Below are 15,933 nucleotides of genomic sequence, written 5' to 3'. Positions count from 1 at the left end.
CTGGTCTCACTACCATCCTATAGACCTTCCCTTTCATTCTTGCTAATACTTGTCTGTCACAAATTACTCCTAGTACTAGGGTGTTGTACCGTGTTAGCCATTATGAATGTAGAGAAAAGCCTTGCCTCGAAAGCTTGCATATTGTAATCTTTTTAGTTAGCCAATAAAAGGTGTCATTTTGCTTGGCTTTTCTCTATGTCCTTAATAATTAAATATTTACTTAAACGTTTTTCAAAACTACTCAAAGCTTTTTATACAAGACTGTGGGGAGCCAATTCCACCACCACCAATATTAAGGCATCCACCAGGATGATGACAGCAATTCCTGTGGCAGTACACAAATCAGCTATTAGGTGATGAAAGGGTGCAAGAGATAATTAGCCAGTTAGAGACAAGAGGATATTAGGGTCCAGAATGGACAAGGTTATAGTGGGCAATCTAGCCACTCTTTTCAAAAGATGCCAACAAATCTTTTTAGGACTACAGAGAGCCAGGATCTTGGTTTTACATCTCATCCGAAGGATGGTGCAAATTTTTACAACACTCAAGGTATGCATCCCCTAATGGCCTCACTGACACCTCTGCCAACAGCAACCAAAGCTTTCCTTAAATGGTCAACCATCAAAGTACCGGCCTGGCCCAAACATTCTTGGCTTCAAGTAGATTACCTGATCTAAACTGCAGGTAGCATTATACATATTAAAGGGATTTTTAAAGTAGTAAGGATTAAAGTGTCTGCCTAATAAAATATTAATAAAAAGAAATAAAAAAAGAAATGGAGTCATCAGGTCACACAGTGGAGCAGTGGTAGCCAGGTTCACATCCCAGCATGTCCTCAATGTGGGTTTCCTCCCATAGTTCAAAGACATGTGGGTTTGATGGTCTGACAATACTACATTGGCCCTAGCGTGTGTTCACTTTGCCACAGGCTGCCATGTTCCTGCCCTGCATCGTACGCACCCCGGGATAGGCTCCAGAATCCCCACAACCCTGCTGAGGACATTAAAAACATGTCAGAGTAGGACAGAATCACAGCATTAGACCAGTTTAGTCCTGAGCAGAGGACATTATATGGGGACCTAATACAGGTCTTCAAAAGGCATCGAAGAAGTACTGTAGATCCTGCAAATTTCTTTCAACTTAAGAGTGAATTGTGTATGAGGACACCAGTGGAAATTAAGTGCATTAAGGACTGAAGCCTGGAAGCACTTGTTTTACACAGGGGGTTGTGGGAATCTGGAACAAATTACTGAGACATGGAGTTGAAGCAGAAACCTTGACAACCTTAAAGAAGTATCTGGATGAGATATTGGGTCAGCTTGGCTATTAGCTAAACAAACAAGCTCAGATTTTTATGTGACCTGCTCAGGGTCAGACAAACATTTTAGTAGGAGGAACTGAACAGGCAACCTTGATTTCTAAAATCCAAAGCCTCAGCCATTACACTACACTGCTTGTCACCGATATCATTACAAAATGATTACAATCCAAAATTATGTACACAGTTCAAGTACGAAATAATTTGTGTTCTTACAAAAGATACATGTCTGTCCTTTACAAATGTAGATTACGCAATTCTCTTGACTATACACAACCCACACCCTTAAGAGCCAATTAATCCGATTTAGTCAGTTCTGGCATGCTACCAGTGCCTGCTGCCCAGCCTCCACCTAACTTCCAAAGCCGCCCTTGCCCCCCAGATGTCAAAAGTTGTTTTTAAGGCCAAAGCTGTCTGGCCGCGGATTTCTCGTTCGATCCTTTTGTTTTACGGGAGGGGGGGGCACACACATATGTATATAAATAAAAATAACCTCAGGACGCCACGCGAAGCAATGCTTGAAATTGCGGCATGGAATCTCCCTTTGTCTTTGACCCCCTCGTTAACCAGTCTGGACGGATCGAATCTGATAGCAGCGGATGGGACGGTAAACACAACCCGGGGAGGTGGAGTGGGGGTTTAGTTAAGTGAAAAAGTGGCGCCTGAAAGTGACTGCGCCATCATGACGGTCAGGGCCACATTACACAATATGATATTCCACGCTTACTCGTATTATTATTCTGTTTGTGTGCCTGCGGGACTCGAGAGTTGTCGTTTTATGAACCTTCACCCACCCAACACAGACCACCGCGCAGCTAACCCCCCCCCCCCTTACGCACTTACACGCAGCCCGTCGGCACCGATCTCTCCGCGTTCTTCCCTTCCTCTACTTTCCATAAAGAGTTAGCAGAATGAAACAAGTTTGCCGCTCCACACAGGTTTTTATCGGAGCGCTGGCTGACCCACGCATATTGGTGGTGGGGGGGGGCGGTTGTTACGCATTTTACCCCCCCCCCCTTCACTCACGCAAACAAATTTAAAACACTTCGAACTGTTTTATGACGGCTGGCACATTTTTAATCCTCCACTGCTGCGGTGGTGCCCTAACTACAAACGGGTTCAGAAACGGGGGGCAAACGCATAATCCAGCAAGTTCAAATTGAGCCCCCCCCCCATAAAGCACACAAAAAATACAAAACGAAACGAGAAGGGAATGAAAAGCGCCCCGCCGCCTCCACCTTCCCTTCTCTCACTCATCTTTCCAGAAATCTTCAGAAGCTACGATTGTCTTCCATGCGCCGACGCCACCGCTCCACTACTCCTCCGCAGAGGCCCGTGCCCTCCGTTTCAATTCTGAAGTTCCCGCACACCGATGGATTTTGTGCTTCCTGCGGACTTTAAAGTAACAAAGAGAGAGACATAAAAAAAGGAGGAACCTACCACGTGACGGGGCGCAGAGTCCGGGGGAATTTCGGCAACAAATCCTGCAGTTTGATGTAAAATTAAAATCCAAAGATCAAAATGAGAAAAGGTGTGCGAGGCTGGGCCGTAACCCCCCTCCTTCCAAAAAAGTAAAAAAAAAAGGGGGGATGACCCCCTTTTCCCCCCCCCAATCTAACCGAATCCGATTCGGGTTAGCTTCCAATTTCCGGCAAATCCCGGGGTTTCGACCACCCCGGAATCACGAAACAGCGGAGAACAGAGACATCTGCATCCAGCGAGGAGGAGGAAAAGGACAGGCTCCAGCGTCCGGGACAATAAACGCGGCTCCTCCGTCTTCTGCTTTGGCGGCGGCGACTGCTGCTGCTGTTGTTGCTGCTGCTTCTTCTTGTTCTTCTTCCTCCTCCTCCCCTCCCTGTCTGGCCCCGGCTTTTCTGCACAGCTTTCGTCAGATTAGGATTTTTGTTGCTTGTTTAAAGCGTCTTTCTTTGCTTCCATTCGCTGGGGCACGTTGCTCCTCATTCGGCCTCCTCGGTGTCCTTTTCTCTTTCCAGTCGCCTTCTTCTCGGTTCATGTGCCGTTCGCGCGCGCGTACGCGTGGGACTCGGTCTGTGTGTGCGTGTGTGTGTGTAGATAGATTTTTTTTGTGTTGTTGTTTCGGAGAGAGCGACGTTCGGAAAATGGCGGCTCGTTCCTCTCCCTCGGATCTGACTCTGACAAACACACACAGGCACGAGCTGAAGCGGAGCCGCGGCGCGGGAGACGGCGCCCATTCTAGCCGCTAGAGGTCGCGTTACACGAGAACACCGGGGGTGGGGGGAGTGCTTGTTGGACAACAAGGAAAGACTACCACGGCGCCTGCGCAAACCCGCCACCAGGGGAACATGTGATCTGCGCGCACGCGAGTGACAGAGAGAGAGCGCGCGCTCTTTCAGACACCGTTTTTATTAGGTCAGGCCTCTTTGTGAAACACACGCGCCACCGCCATTTTGGCTCTAACATCACCACCTGAGAGAAGCCACCGAGACTCACCATCTTGGCTCCAACATGGGAAATCTGCAGTTCTCTCTCTCTGGCAAACACGTATATATGTGCAACACTAGGTTAAAATGCATAACCATTTTTGGAGATTTTAGTCATAATGATGACACTAAAAGGGAGTAGTTTTAGTTAATATTTGCATATGACTAGAAACAGACTTCAGATCTTACTGTAATTACTGTAATGTAAAGTGCCTTGATCCTGATCATTGTGAGGAAGCAAATTTGGATGAAAGCAGTGGGTTTCAACACCTCTGTGACACACTGAATGAGTTGAGTTAGGGGGAAAGAAAAAATGCATTTATTACTGGAGTACAAAATACAGTTTTAAGCACTGACCCATCAAGAATGTGTTTCTTGTTTCTTCCCACCAATAAGCATATCAAAGAAGGGTTGTTATGAACTTTGTGAACAATAGGGGCCAGACTAAAAAGAGTAACAAATACCTTAAAGTACCTTAGAAACCTAACACTTGCATATGAAAATTTTAAAATAAAACTATGTTGAATTTGGCATTCATATTTACGGTTACAAATAACCATTCTGAATAAATATTAGCTTTTTATTTTAGGCTTAATAAATTTTACGTTCTCTTAATATATATAAAACAAAGTTCAATTTAACACTGAAGTCTGAAGTTACTTTTAATAATACATTCATATTATATACATATGCACACACACACACATATTATATATATATATATATATATATATATATATACACACATATATATAGTGAGGTTTCTGAACTCTTTTGGGACCACCACGACCCAGGGTTGAAACACCAAAGCACGATTAGGGTTCATAGCACCACGGAAACAAGTATGTGCTGATCGCGGTCGCACTATAAGCGCCTGTCGCCGATGGGTGATACAAGGAACCTTATAAATGCAGGGAACAGTATAACTTGGCCACTGACCTGGCCCTGATCCTGCCCGTTTGCTGTGCTTGTGTATAGGAGAGTGGTAGATCCCGGGGGGAGTCGCACTATTATATGCCAACTTGGCTCCAACATGTGTGACCAAAACTAAGTAAAATGCCAATCTATTTTTGGAAGTTTCAGTCATAATGTTGAAATGGAATGAGGTGGTAGTTTTAGTCATTATAACACCACGACTGGAAACAGAAGGTCAAGTGGCTTAATTGCACTGTAAAAAGAAAGTTCCATTTAGGCCTCAACAATGGCCTTCTTGGTGAATTGTACCTAGAAAGTGCTTTGGTCTTGTTCATTGTGAAAAAGGCACAACAGAACGAAGGATGAAAGTAGCGTGATGGGGTGGCAAACTAAGTAAAGACGTCACATGTGATGAAGACCTTGGAGCAGCTGCTGCTTCACCACCTGAGGCCACAGGTATGCCACGCCCTCGACCCTCTGCAGTTCGCATACCAGGAGAAGGTGGGAGCGGAGGATGCCATCATCTACATGCTACACCGATCCCTCTCCCACTTGGACAGAGGCAGTGGTGCTGTAAGAATTATGTTTCTGGACTTCTCTAGCGCCTTCAACACCATTCAACCTCTGCTCCTTAGGGACAAACTGACAGAGATGGGAGTAGATTCATACCTAGTGGCATGGATCGTGGACTATCTTACAGACAGACCTCAGTATGTGCGTCTCGGGAACTGCAGGTCTGACATTGTGGTCAACAACACAGGAGAGCCGCAGGGGACTGTACTTTCTCCGGTCCTGTTCAGCCTATATACATCAGACTTCCAATACAACTTGGAGTCCTGCCACGTGCAGAGGTTCGCTGATGACACTGCTATCATGGGCTGCATCAGGAGTGGACAGGAGGAAGAGCACAGGAACCTAATCAATGACTTTGTTAAATGGTGCGACTCAAACCACCTACAACTGAACACCAGCAAAACCAAGGAGCTGGTGGTGGATTTTAGGAGGCCCAGGACCCTCCTGGACCCCGTGATCATCAGAGGTGACGTGTGCAGAGGGTACAGACCTATAAATACCTGTTAGTGCAGCTGAATGATAAACTGGACTGCCAATACTGATGTTCTGTGCAAGAGAGGACAGAGCCGACTATACTTCATTAGAAAACAGGCATCCTTCAACATCTGCAATAAGATGCTGCAGATGTTCCATCAGACGGTTGTGGCGAGCGCCCTCTTCTACGCAGTGGTGTGCTGGGGAGGCAGCATTAAGAAGAAAGACTCCTCACGCCTGGACAAACTGGTGAGGAAGGCAGGCTAGGCACGGAGCTGGACAGTTTGACATCTGTGGCAGAGCGACTGGCGCTGAGCAGACTCCTGTCCATCATGGAGAATCCACTGCATCCACTGAACAGGATCATCTCCAGACAGAGGAGCAGCTTCAGCAACAGACTGCTGTCACCGTCCTGCTCCACTGACAGACTGAGGAGATCGTTCCTCCCCCCAAACTATGCGACTCTTCAATTCCACCCGGGGGGGGGGGGGGGGGGGGGGGGTAAACATTAATATTATTTAAAGTTATTGTCTGTTTTTACCTGCATTTTTATTACTCTTTAATTTAATATTGTTTTTTTGTATCAGTATGCTGCTGCTGGAGTATGTGAATTTCCCCTTGGGATTAATAAAGTATCTATCTATCTATCTAAGAGATTTTAAGATTATAGGGATGAAAATGTCTGCTTAATAACATTTAAATTAAAAAAAATGCTGGTCATCCCCCAGGGCAAGACTGGTCTTATTAAGAATGAGGGAAAAAAAAGGGTGGCCTCCTGGGACTGTAAGCCATAAGGGTAATCATTCCATCTCAATACAAGACTCATGGTGTCACACTTCATCCATCAGCACTGCAGATAAAACAATATCTCAGCAGCTAGGGATAGAGTTCACTGGTTAAGTAAAGATATTTCTTTGTGCATCCGTTTTGTGAGGTTGGGGATTTATGGCCTCATGTTAGGTTTCCAAGGTACTGTAAAAGTACTGAAAACCCACATTTTTAAAATGGTATGATTCCAGCATTTTATTAATTTTGGTGCTGGAAGTAAATGGTAGTTTTCAAGCACCTCACGCTCAGTTATTAACATAATCAGAACATTTATATCTAGCATGAATCACCCTGCTCTTTGAACATAGATCTACTGTATAATAAACCAATAAAGTCCATCTCTGTGTGTGTGTGTGTGTGTCTCACCAGTATCTGGTCAGGTTTGCTTGGTGACGCAATCAAGAGGGACTGCGAGTGTCAGATGCACGAGTAGGAGAAATGACATGGGAGACATGCCGAGAGAGTCACCTTCAAAGATGGGAAGTATAAAACCAGACAGGAGCCGACCAGGGTGACTCGAAAACACTGAAGAGTCTGAGAAGCAGGCTTTACGGGAATATGCTTGAGAGACGGAGCGCCGATCAAGAGAGGTTCAGACACACGCAGATACGCAAGGAAAGGTACTTCATGAAGGCACACATAAGGCAAGAGCAAAATTTTTTAAATGATTCTATTACCTGTCCTCAAGCAGGTAGTGTGGCTAATATTTATATGCACAAGCTGAAGACTCCAAGAGACATAACACCCCTCCCTTTCCTTGTAATGATTTGCAGAGTTTGGCATAGCAAGGGGGGGGGGGCTCGTGTGTTTGCAGACTGGAGGAACAAAATAGCTGAGACTAGGAGAAAGTTACTCGTTATTTGCTTCTGTATCATCTTGGTACCAGTACTGAGGTCCGATCTTGGAGCTTGTACTAAAAGCACGTTGGACACGGTGCCATCTAAAACAAAGCACACTCCTCACACCCACAGCAAGTCTTTGGAATAGCCTTTGACAAAGTAAACCAAAAACTGCTTTACCAAACATACAATAATCAATTTAAACCATCAACATACTCATACTGCACACACAAACACTCAAACCAATACATTCAGAATCAGGAACATGTAGGCCTCAACCTATTCAGAGAGCACCGAACGCAAAGAGAAAGCAACTGTGAGCAGGTCACCAGTATATCGCTGGATGCACACGTCTGCACACCTATGGTCACTTACATTAGACTAACGTATTAAACTAACTAGCATGAAAAAGGCTGAAAACGCACAGTTCACACAGACAACTAGATGTACAATATAAACAAGTGGTCGCCAACTCCAGGCCTGGAGGACCACTGTGGCTGCTGGTTTTCATTCTAATCCTTTTCTTAATGAGTGACCTCTTTTTGCTGCTAATTAACTTCTTTTGAACTCATTTGAATTGACTTGCTCTTGAAGACTCAGACCCCTTAATTGTTTCTTTTTCCTTAATTAGCAGCCAAATAATAATGAAATACCAAATGAGCCAAAACAACTGGTGTCCATCATACAATATCTGAAAATAAAGAAAGGCAAAGGTCTCAGGAATGTTGATCTGCTCAGGTCCCCAAAACATTTTAACAGTGCTCTTAGAAAAGAGAAAATCAACAATTTCAGAAATTTCTGCTAATGCACCACGAGAGCAGCAACAAGCCACAGAATTAAAGAACGAGTTTAATTAACAACAAGATTCAGAGCCTAATTAAGCAGCTGGTTGGAGTGAAATTGGCTGGAGTTTGAGGCCCTGACTTAGTTGGTCTTCTGTTGGTTCCCTCACTTCACATTTCATTTCTGTTTGGGGGCCATTTAAGGAAAGAAATTAAGCAATTCAGAGGAACGATGAAGAAATTCAGGGGAACAAATAAAAAAGAAATTCAATTAAAATGAATTCACAAGAAGTTAATTAGCAGCAGAAACAGGGCACTCATTAAAAAAAAAAAGGGTCAGAATGAAAACCACTATGTCTCTCGACTGGCCTGGGAACGCCTTGGGATTCTCCCAGAAGAGCTAGAAGAAGTGGCCGGGGAGAGGGAAGTCTGGGCATCTCTGCTCAAGCTGCTGCCCCCACGACCCGACCTCGGATAAGCGGGAGACAATGGATGGATGGATGGATGGAATGAAAACCTGCAGCCATGTTGGTCCTCCATGACCAGAGTTGGCGACCCCTGATTTAAACACAGGACCAGTGAGGAGGCAGTGACACCCACTACACAGCAGGCCCAATAAATTCTAACAAAAATATCAAAATAAAGCAATAGTATGGACAATTGAGCAGAACACAGGCAGGAGTATTGACTGTGTATGAGCTGATAAACTCCACAGTTTGGGTCCATCAGTATAGCATTGTTGACACGGATGCCATTTTAAAATAAAGAGACAAAACATTTCTTTATATTGCACATTTTCAAACAAAGGATGTCGCTCAAAGTTTGCAGTATATCAAAAGGCAGTACTTGGGTATGATTTGAATGAGCTGCACAAAGACAAAAGCAAATATCTCAGCCTGGCCACCATAGTAGGCTCTCCAATAACTTACTAGTTGAGTTAAGATTTGAGTAAAATAAGCAAGACATTTAACTATTAAAATTACAAATAGTTATCAGTAAGATAAATAGCTTAGCTATAAATACTGATATGCCTGAATATGAACATGTTAACTGTTCTGTATTTTTTTTTTAAATAAGGAAAATGACATTTATCAGCCTACAATCATTACTCTTCAAATTGACCAAGAATTAACATAATAAATGGTGTTGCCAAAGATAATTTGCTGTTATCTATGAAGTTCAGGTAATCCGCCTCTATTGCACTGAATGCCTCTAGATGAAGTTTAAAAAACAAATAATGGCAAAATTTTAAAAATGCTGCATGTTTTTTTGTCATTCATTCTTGGACTAAGAGGGCAAGGGTTAAAAAATGGCCAAACAAGCAAATGTAGAAATCTATTTCTATTATTACTCATTATTTGGCTGACACTTTTATGCAAGGAAACATCTGAGATTAAAATTTGTTGAATTTTTTTGGGTGTTCAATTGGAGCAAATGCAGGCAAGTTGAAGCGAGTTGCTCAGGGTCACACAGTGTCAGTTAAAGTTCAAAGACTTAACCACTATACCACACTGCCAAATCTAAAAGGACGCGAGGCCAATACATGGACGGATTTTACTAGAAATAGATAGATAGATAGATAGATAGATAGATAGATAGATAGATAGATAGATAGATAGATAGATAGATAGATAGATAGATAGGATACTTTATTAATCCCAAGGGGAACTTCATAAATTTAATTTATTTTATTAAAAATAACAAATGCCAGCCCAAATGCAGCATTTCCTCACAGACTGTGCACTTTGCAACTATGAAGCAGGTTTCCTTGTACATTTACCTTCACATCCTGCTGCTGTATTGGAAACTCCACGTGAACTCAGATCAGGGAGCTGGATTTTGAGTTTTGTATGCAGGTTAACTGGATTGGCAATATAAATTAACCCTGATTATCTGTGTGATGGTGTTGTCCAGAGAGTGGCACCAACTTTCATGAAAAAAAAAAAAAAAAAAAAAAAAAGTAGAAGCAAACCCCAAAATCTGTAGGGGATCCAAGCCAAAAGACCACCCATCACCCACTGAGCATTCTACCCAACATGTTTCAACACAGTGGGTATGCAAGTTTGGGCATCCACTTTACATATACATTTGCATCCACAGACTGTAAAAGGGGACCACATACCACTGACAAAAAACATGAAAATACTTGAGTGAATGACGTAAACAAATGAAAACTGTAAACATCTAATAATGATAATATATACTCAAGTTTCACATTATTCCTACGGATTACCCATTTCAATAAAAAAAAATTAAAGAGCACACTATCCTCTAAAAGTGTGTTTTGCAGTGATCATCAACGAAAGCCAGATCAGTCACTAGGAAAAGCAGGAGCTGATCTACGGTGGGAATGTTTTACTCCAAGGCAAATAGGCAAATGACGGTTTGTGTTCAAGAGTAAACAGCTCCAGTGACCTCATCATCTTATTATTACTTATGATTTGATGGACACCTTTGTCCAAATAAGTCAACTTACAACATCTGAGATACAATTGATTACACTTTTGTTTTTGCAGTTGGAGCACAGGCAGGTGAAGTGACTTGCTCACAGTCACACACTATCAGCAGGATTCTCTCAAGGTTTCATGTCTAAAGCCTTAATAACCACAATGCCACAATGCTTGGAAAAAGTGGTGACCCTTGGTGAAGGGGAAACAAAAACGACAGATTATCATATACTTTAGTTAGAGAATGCTTCTGATCTACCCAGTTAACAAACAGCGTGGGCCAATAACTAAGGCCCATTCATGGTAACATCTATTTATATAACACATTTTCAAAGACAGAATGCAGGCTGGAGTGCTTTACAATTTGTCACAGTTAGTCGATTATAACTAGGGGTGCAGGAGGGTCTCATAAAAATTCACAATTATTTCTACTGTTTAAGATTGTTGAGGACGCACCGACTAGTCAGCCAGAGGATCCACCTTCACTGTGATGTGGCACCACATCCCTGTCTGTGATCAAGGTGGTGTCATCATTAAACTTCATCAGTTTTAACAGTTGACTCACTTAAGATGCAGTCATTGGTTTAGTGAGAGAAAAGTGTAAAGGTGGCAGGATACAGGCGTTGTACGGTAGGTTCAGCCAGTGACTTAATATCTGTATATTTAATGTATAAAAATCAAACATCTTTGCCGTCTTTAATGTCCGCGATCGGTCCTACATTTGATGTAATCTTGTTACCGGTGTGCTTTTCCATCTACAAGGACTCTCCTCCCGGCGTGCGTTTGCCGGCCACTGTCACAAACCGCCGGAGTGTGAGGCCGCCTCAGGTCAGAAAGCAGGCAGTACAGGCGGACTTCCTGACACCACTCAAATGCGATCTTCGTCAAGACCGGAAAACTAAACGTAAAGCTCGCAGACCTGCGCACCCCACGCGGACTACCAGACCGATCCTCCCCCGGAACAGCAGAGCACAGCACATCCCGCTCGCGAGAAGCCCCGGGCGTCACACTGCAATGCAGGCGGGAGCCGCGTTTTCTTTCTTTGTGCACTGTTAACCCACGCGAGAATAAACGAGACTTGAAACTCGGCCACAATTCACGCGTCTTGGCGCTTTTTTTTGGTGACCAGACCCCCACCCCCCCCAACAAAGTGTCAGACCGTAGCGGCGTTTCGCGGTGCGACAAGTTACAGTTTAGAGGAGTGAGGGGATGTCGAAATCTGAATAAAAAGCAGCAGCCCTCGTGTCCTCGTTTAAACGGACGATTCGCGGGATAAATCGCTACCGCAGTGTCTACTTGGCGCGCCTTTAGACAGGGCGGGGTGGGGCGAGCAAAGCCTCCGAGTCGCGCATGTGCAATGATGCGGGAGTTAAAGGGGAGGGACGCCGCCATGAGCGCTTTATGTAGGAGGATATTAATTGATCAGCAGCCCATTGACACCGGTGGGAACAGAAGGAACGCAAAAATGCAGGGCGCATCCTTGCCGCCGGAAGGCGGGCCACACGAGTGTACCCACTGACGGCACTGCACGTGAGGCAGATGGGCGGACTGACAACTGCTCTTCGAAGCCGCACCCTATGGTTGGTATGGCGCAGTAGACAAAGGCCATCTGGGCAAACGGGCGCACTCTTGCGGCGGCCGAGCATTAGCGCAGTCGAAAAAAGCGAACAGCGTAGAAGACACTCAGGGTGGCAAGAGGATGGGACGGGCGTGCGGGATAACGGTCAGTTTTAGTGACGTTTGAGTTCGAGTAACAGTGCATGCAATTAGGACACGTCGGCAGGTTAGATAGATAGATAGATAGATAGATAGATAGATAGATAGATAGATAGATAGATAGATAGATAGATAGATAGATAGATAGATAGATTCTTTATTAATCCCAATGGGAAATTCACATTCTTCAGCAGCAGCATACTGATACAATAAATAATATTAAATTAAAGAATGATAATAATACAGGTGAAAAAACAGACAATAACTATGTATAATGTTAAATATTAACGTTTACCCCCCTGGGTGGAATTAAAGAGTCGCATAGTTTGGGGGAGGAACGATCTCCTCAATCTGTCTGTGGAGCAGGACAGTGAATTAGCATATCTGTGAATATACACAGTTAATCTTACTTAAGAGTTAGCATGTTTATAGTATAGCTACATAGGAAGGTCGCCATCATCGGATACATTTCATTACGAATTGGCTCCTGGCGTCTTGTTTAAATGTATTTATATTTTGCATTCATAGTGCAGGTCAGAACGGAATGGCATCTCATCCAGTGCTGGTACATTCCATCCTGGACAGGATGCCATCCCATTACTGCCTCAGTGCTCAAGAATAGATTAACCGTGGCCAGGATGTCACCCAGTCTGTGCCTGTGAACAAAAGGATGAACCATCCCAGGACTGGATGCCATCCCATGTTGACCCAGGCTCATTGGCATTAAGAAGGCACTAACCCTTAGACTGGATGCCACCCAATCATTGCCTGTAAACAATAGAGAAAAAAAAAAACATCCCTGGACGGGATGCCACCTCATCTTTGCCAAAGTGAGCAAAAGACATAACCATCTTTGGACTGGGTGTCACGCTGCTCCATCTTTGTTTCTGCCTCGGTGAGCACAGAAAGAAAGGAACCAGCCGTCCATCATGAATGCAAAACACGAAAACGTTTAAGTGAAACAGACATTGAACAGAAAATGATTAAGTACTGGCCCAGTGCTTCACTTCTTTTATCATTTTAATGTTCCTTTCAACAGTTTGCTTCGTTTATTTTTTACCAGAATAATCATGTGTCATCTGAATGTGTTTATAAAAACCATTTAATATATAAAACAAAGTAGCGGAATTTAAATTATAAAATTGTTAACGCATCGCTAACCTATTTGGTTGCATGAAACAGCCGGGGGTGTATTATTTTAATTATGATTTATATAAAAGATCAGAAATATACGAGAAAAACAAATAGCTGGACTTAAATACTTACGTGATCTGTAGTCCACATGAAATAACTAAGTTTTTCAGCCTGTTAAATTAGGCGATTGGAATCGTCACACTAATTCAAAGGAAACGTTCCTAATTAAAGCGCATGCGCTTAAGCGTGTGCTTTTTTTATTCGACATACCACACACACACACATCACAAGTGACACACATGACAATAAATATTAGAATAAGAAAGTCCTCTGCAGAAGGAACACTTTAAATAATAATAAAAAAAAAACTTTTCTCAAACGACTTAAAATATTGCAGATGACGCAGGAGAAGAGCGGAGTGAAGCGGAGCGCCGTCAGTGGTTGTGCAGCTGCACCCCCTAGTGGTATAAAACTGGCACATGGACGTCGATGCGTTTCTATTTTAATTCACACAGAATGAATGAATACTCAGCACGGGACCAGCACATAATGTGATGAGAATGCTTTTTTCTTTTTTCAAGTGATGTATTTTTCAAAGTAAAATCTTTCATAACACCATCACCATTCTGACCTTTCAACCCTTACGACTCAAAAGCTGACCTTTCTAAAAATCAATAACGTTTGACTGTACTCAATATACATTTTCACATGCTTCTATATCTATTCTGTACTTATTTCTTATATCTATGTTATTCATATCATGTACCTGTACTTACTGATCAGTATTCATATCCATATCATTTCCTTGTATATATTACTACATGTAAATTCAAACAATATCTCTCTGTATTATAATAAAAAAATCTTGGGAAGAGAGACAAGACGTGACTTTCTCGGAGACACACTTTCACGTCCCGCGAGACGAGACTTTGTCCCAAGAGATTTAACAAGGCCCGGGACCAGAAATAAAAAGACAAAAACGGTAGATGACAAAGTAGAACGTCGTAAAGAATTCAAAAACGTTGGAGCGGTACACATGCAGAGCAGGTTAGAGATAATGAAAGTACTGAAAATCGAAAGTCTCAAAAAAATGATAGTAAAGGTCGCATTAGTGCAAACAAATGGAAATTATTACTCGGCGAAATAACAGAACAGCGAAAATAGATCAAATATATTGTTCGGATTTAAAATTTAAGTCAGAGACTTTAGATCGTCTAATTCGTGTGTTTCTTCCCAATGAAGAGGCTTATCCGCGAGAATTAAAATATTTGTTGTTTGGTGAAAGTGAAATCCCGCGAGGGAAAATTTCAAGCCACATGAGACAAGACTTTATCTAGATTTGAAAAGGTCCTGCCCACATCTAAAACATTTACAACCACGCACACGGTTCAATCATTTCTCATTTGTGTGAATGCTATTGTCAGACATAGTTTGTGTAGAGAGAAAGAAACGATATTCACTCACAGGCAGTTATACGTTACGTTGCCATGATGTAATTCCAAACACAATCAAAATTCAATGCGATATTGAAGTAAAAAGAGATTGTCGTATCACCTATGTCCATATATTCAGACGTATGTAGATATTGTTTGATTTTGAACTTTAAGTCGGAGACTTGTAGATCGTCTAATTTGTGTTGTCATCAGGGAAAAGTAGTGTTTCTACCCAATGATGAGGCATATCCGTGAGAATTAAAAAATTTGTTATTTGATGAAAGTGAAATCCACATATGTGAGCGTCAGAGACGCAAAGTTGCTGGCAGTTAGCACAGGCGGGGGGTTGGCGAGCGAAGCCCCCTAGTAGGTACATATTCTCATCTGTATGCAGTCTTACTACACCTTACTTTCTATTGCACTTTAATGTACTATTTGCACCCACTGTCTATTGCACCTTACTTTACTTATTTGCACTTTCTGGTTAGATGCTAAACTGCATTTAGTTGTACCTGTACACTGACGATAAATTTGAATCGAGTCAAATTTAATCTAGAAAAATGCTAACTGGTTTATGCAAAAAGGTATGAGATATAAGGTAGAGGGGGGTATTTTTCGTACGTGGATTACTCGTTTAGCCCGATGTAATTGTTGACGATTTGGCCTGATCCTGGATCTGTCGGTTTTATGTGTTGTCATAGCAACACATCCTAATCCTCAAAGCTGCTCGATGTAAACGAGGATTAGCTCACATACTTAATCAGTGTCCGTGCGTGGAATTCATTCAGTCATGACTTCACCGTTCATGAATGAGCGACCAATTGATATCGGTACGCAAATTATAAGAAGAGAATTTCATATAGAGAGGGTTTTGCGCGATCGGCAAGATCCTTTATTGCTCCTGGAGGAAATTCTGTTCGAAAGATACCACTTTAGCCGAGGGGGAATATTGTACCTCAAAGATTTATTAGGACCTTATATTCGAAGTCAAACTCGGCGAAGTCGGGCTCTC

At 42.8% G+C, this 15,933-nt stretch overlaps 1 protein-coding gene across 4 annotated transcripts in view; it reads right to left on the bottom strand.

Annotated features, from left to right (window-relative positions):
* kansl1b (KAT8 regulatory NSL complex subunit 1b) overlaps positions 1–15,933 on the bottom strand; it is a 174,072-nt gene that overhangs the window by 146,312 nt on the left and 11,827 nt on the right. Inside the window, exon 1 of one of the 4 annotated variants that reach the window (XM_028819823.2) lies at positions 2,759–3,539. The exons of 1 other annotated variant lie outside the window; for it this stretch is intronic. The gene's annotated coding sequence lies outside the window, so the exon portion shown is untranslated. Of the gene's footprint in view, positions 1–2,161; positions 2,181–2,571; positions 2,593–2,758; positions 3,540–15,933 lie in introns of those variants that run through there. 2 more of the 4 variants (XM_028819826.2, XM_028819825.2) reach the window with 2 other exon arrangements.

The sequence above is a fragment of the Erpetoichthys calabaricus genome, chromosome 14, assembly GCF_900747795.2.
Source record: "Erpetoichthys calabaricus chromosome 14, fErpCal1.3, whole genome shotgun sequence".
In the NCBI taxonomy this organism is placed as follows: domain Eukaryota; kingdom Metazoa; phylum Chordata; class Cladistia; order Polypteriformes; family Polypteridae; genus Erpetoichthys; species Erpetoichthys calabaricus.
The sequence above is the reverse complement of the archived record's forward strand: the minus strand, read 5'-3'. Positions and strand labels throughout refer to the sequence as shown.